This window comes from Podarcis raffonei, chromosome 15 (assembly GCF_027172205.1).
Source record: "Podarcis raffonei isolate rPodRaf1 chromosome 15, rPodRaf1.pri, whole genome shotgun sequence".
In the NCBI taxonomy this organism is placed as follows: Eukaryota; Metazoa; Chordata; class Lepidosauria; order Squamata; family Lacertidae; genus Podarcis; species Podarcis raffonei.
This window is the reverse complement of record NC_070616.1, coordinates 31704671-31709731: the sequence shown is the minus strand read 5'-3', so window position 1 is coordinate 31709731 and position 5061 is coordinate 31704671.

Genomic DNA, 5061 nt, shown 5'->3' with positions numbered 1-5061 from the left:
TTATTGGCCAAGGGAGCCGGCATACAGCTTCTGGGTCATGTGGCCAGCATGACTAAGCCACTTCTGGCGAACCAGAGCAGCGCACGGAAATGGCGCTTACCTTTCTGCTGGAGCGGTACCTATTTATCTACTCGCACTTTGAGGTGCTTTCGAGCTGCTAGGTTGGCAGGAGCAGGGACCGAGCAACAGGAGCTCACCCCGTCGCGGGGATTTGAACCACCAACCTTCTGATCGGCAAGTCCTAGGCTCTGTGGTTTAACCCACAGTGCCACCTGCATCCCTACTTCCACCTACTCTAGTATAAAGCTGAAGTATAGCTTAATACAGCAGGTGAGGCGACACATTGGGCAAGAGGACTATGGCAGCCAGTGAGGTGTTATGGTTAGTGTTTTGTATGTGACCTGGGAAACCAGGGTTTGACTCCCCACTTGGGCATGAAGCTCACTGGGTATGGCCTTGGGCAGTCACTGTCTCTCAAGCCTAGCGTACCTCACAGGGTTGTTGTGAGGATAAAATGGGGAGGGGAAAGCCATGTATCAAACAAACAAACAAACAAATGGGTAACTAGGGATCCAATGGGAATCAAGACAAAGGGCTCCATACTCCATCACACCCTAAAGTGTGGTTTTTTTTAAAAAAAAATCCTCTTACCGTAAGATTCACACACGTGAGTGCAATCTGTAAGAGATACAAAATTATTTTCAGTGCCTCCACAGCCACTGTAAATGAATTTCTCACACTCTAGGGTTTTGACGTTGAAGAAATAGTGTGGATAATTTCCTTTGCAACTTCCATGGCTTTTGGCAATTTTGCATATACGGGGTATTCCAGCTAGTGGATCAAAGAACAAAGACAAGTCTCGTGTGTACATAATTTCAAAGTCGGAAGCGCAAAAACAATGGAAGTGTGACTCCAGCTCCTGAAATTATCTAAGTAGGCAATGAAGGACCTTCTGCAGTGGGATCCAGTGATCACACTAACAAACCAAAGCCTAATTGAAATTAGGGATATGTTCAAATTACCACTGTCCTGAACATTAAAATCTCATCCCTATGGGATGCCATGAAACATGTTATCAGAAGCCAATGCATAAGCCAATCCAACATGATGGAGAAAAGGAAAGGGAACTTTCCCTTCTTGATTACATAGTGAAATATGGGATCTGGAAATTTCTTATACCTCTAAAGGTGGCCGCAGTTCTTTCCCTTTGGAACTCTGCACAGGCATTGCAGTTCATGCAACTGCTACTCTGCTGCTATCTGCCCATGCCCTGGAGTTGCTCTAAAGAGCCATGGAGACAAGGGGTGACTGGATTTTGCACCAGCCCTTTCAGATATTTTCTAACGGAAGGAAGAATCCCTTCTGGAGTCTGGCCATGGCTGCCTAAGAGTGGGCTCATGTCAGGGGCTGGACTGAGGAGGAATGGTGGGGGCCGCCACCCCCTTCTCCTGAAGGGCGGGAGGGTAGTATAGCTTTAGAACAGTTGTTTGCAGAAGGGCATAGATCAGAGGGGGAAAGCTGGGAAATACTGGGTGAGGAACAGCTGGAAGAGGAAACACCAGGAGAGAGACAGTTGACAGATTCAGTGTCCTCGGAAAGCATTCCTGACCCTCCCCCCTTTACCTAAGACTAGACAGGCTTGGAACGTGATAGAACAGAGAGCTCAGCAACAACAACCTCAGATTACCTGAAGTAGGAGTGGCGTAGATTAATAGAGACGGAGGGGGTGAACCTTTACTGGGAGCAACGCCATTTCTAGAGAAATAGGGATAACTTTGTCTCTTGCTGTGATTACTAAAAAAACTAACTGGTCAGAAGCTCCTTTCTTTTTACCTGCTTATTTACTGCCACTAGGGGAGGGATCGGATTCCCCGAAGACTGACAGCTCACTGCTTTATATTTCTCAGTTTGAAAAACTGGAAAGATACTTTTGTTGCAGCACATCATAAAATCAATTATATTATTTGCAGCTATATGCAAGTTGGTGTTGCTGTATTGTGTATGGTTTATCTTCTACTGGAGAAGACTAGTCAGTCAAAAAGCAACTGCATACAGACATTCAGTTTGGCTGTTATTTGAATTGTGTAATGGTACACATTACAGGAGGCAGCAGTGAAAACCATCCCAATGAAAAGGAAATGCAAGAAAGCAATGCAAGATTGAGGGTGCAAGGAGAAGGGGACAACAGAGGACAAAATGACTGGACAGTGTTCTCAAAGCTACTAAAATGAGTTTGACCAAACTGTGGGAGGCAGTGGAAGACAGGAGTGCCTGGCGTGCTCTGGTCCATGAGGTCACGAAGAGTCGGACACGACTAAATGACTAGACAACAACAACACACATTATATTATTTTATTTTAATTGAATTTTATCTTCTCAGACATTCCGTTTGTCATTGTGCCAACATACCTAAAGAAAACCAAAGTAAGCCAAAGGCTTTTTGACCATAAGCCTTGTTCAGTGGTCTCAAATAAAATTTGCAATATGTAAAATGTACCAAAAATCATTTCAAACAATGATTTCTCTTCAGTTATGTTTAAGGGGAGAGGATGTTGCCTTTCTGGGTTTGTATGGAGGGGTTTGGAGAGAGAGATAATAATATTGTACTTGGAGGCCTTTCATGTTTTCAAGAAAAGGGGACATGCACCCATCAGAGTTTCTCAAATTTTGAAATGTGCCCATTTGCCCCCAAATGTTCACAGTTCCAGCCCTAAATTAGCAAGTTATTTGTTCTTACCAAAGCGTCCACATTCCTGATAGCAAGAAGCATACTTCAAAAAGTTATTTGCATTCGGTTCACATCCACCAAAAATAAACTGCTCACACTTCATGGTTTCAGTATTGAAGAAAAAACGTGGAATACTACCTCTGCAGCTTCCTATACTTACAGGGAGTTTGCATATATCAGGTAGAGTATCTGGTGGGTAAAAGAAAACAAAGGCAAGTCTCATATAAACATTATATCGAAGTCTGAAACACAGAAAGCAACGACATTGGCCATGTGAGTCCTGAAGATAGCCCTCCTAAGTATACAATGAGGAACTTCTGAATGGGGATCTAATAGTTATGGTAACAGACCAGCAGCCCAGTTGAAACTTCGGTGCTTGTTGTGATTTCTCCGTAACCCTTTAAATGGATTTAGCATAATTACCACCATAGTAAATTTGAGTGGAAATCTCTTGGGGCTTGGGGCTACAGAGCTAACTCAGACCACTGAGATACATGGTAAGAGAAAGGTTTGACAGACCATCACCCTGAAATCCTACAAACCTATAGGAACGTTCCAACTCAGATGGAAAGTATGAGCTTGCCACAACTTTAGACTCAACAAATCCCAAATTCTCTTCCAGTGCTATAATTCAGTGGTTCAGCATTTGGCTGAGTGAAGAATGTTAGGGCTGTGTCCACTTCTGAAAGCCAAATATTAAGAATGAGATTGACAAACTGGAGAGTCACCGAGGAGAATAGAGGGACCAGGATTATAAAGGGATATAGTTTGTTCTGAGGAGAAAGTTTAACAAGAATAGATAGTCTGGAGCTACTCTGTCTAGATGAAAGTTACTTCAAATGGAAAGTATGAGGTTGCTTCACCTTTGGGCTAGATGACCACCATCACCACCCTACAAAAACAAAAAACTTCTCTTCCAGTGCTATAATTTGGTTATTCAGCATCTGGCTGAATGAAGGAGGATAGGGTTGTGTCCAGTTCCAGCTGATAGTTACTTTCCTCTTCTCAATAGTTTAGCATTGTGTGTCAGCTGGGAAACTGAAATCCAAGACTTCTGGAAGAAGCCAAGTTGTCTACCCAGTGACCAAAAACCAAAACCAAAATAAAACCACAGATCCTGTATTGAGAAGAGCAGGATTCCATAAAAGCTCTGATCCAGTCCTTTGAACAGGCTGAGACAGATAACTGAAGGGAGCAGCAGAGCCAAGGATAAGTTGATTCCAAATTTGAGAGTTTCCCAAAGAGACCCACATTGTGCCTCTTAGGAGTCATTGTACCAAAACCAATATGGGCCAAACATCATGCTGCTCTCTGCCACTCTGGTGAGTACCACCTGCAAGGTATCTTGGCTGATGCAGTGACACAGCACGATATTCCTGAGGATGCCAGATGTCAACACTAACCATGAACAAAGCTCAAATGTCCACACCCTGAACCATGGCTGATTTGAGCTTAGTTGGCAAAGATTGCTGAAGAGAGAGATCAGACTATTCAAGGGTAGGTTTACTCCAAATCTGAGCATTCCCATAATTTGGCTTCCCTGGGAACATAGTATAAAGTTTAAAAGAGTGACTCACAGAACAACCAGAGTATCACTGGTCTACTATGGTCTTGGGCAGAGTGCTAGAATGCCAGCATATTTCTGAGGATTCCATGTCATGAAATTCAATTATCCAAAAATGCATTGGAATTAATTGTCTTGTTTAACTTATAGAGTTATCTATTTGAATGGATCTACTCTGAGTGAACCGTCATTGGTTACAACCCCACAGGTCTTCATCTTGAGCCACCACAGATTTAAGCCACCAAGCCATGGAGCTCCTTTGAAGATCCAGATTTGATCAAGCTGATGTAATTGCTCACTGGGCAAATTCAGGTTGTTGCTTGGGCCTCCAGCTGTTATAGAAAGATCAATATAAGTGGGCACATTTGTTGCTTGGGAAAAATCAAGTTCCACGTCCCTTGGACCTTAAGGAGGGGGGCAACCCTAAGTAGAGAGGCGGGTTAAAGAACTGGAGAGAGATAGGGGGAGGTAAAGCCATGATACACAAAAGATTTAGAAGTTGTAAAAAGAGAGAGCTCATACCTGTATCCAACACAGAGGTGCCCAGCAGCTCAGGCCAGGGTGCGAAAAGGCCCACAATGAGAGACAGGAGGATGAAGGGACCACACTGCATGGCGACTCTTCGATAAGAATGTCCCGTGCCAGGGGAAGGGATGCTATATCATGTTCTTCAAGGAAATGGAGCCCATCAATTGGGCATGAAAAAATGAATTACCAATCTCTAGGGACACTCTGGATCTACTCTAATGATTCCAATGTAATTTCCTGT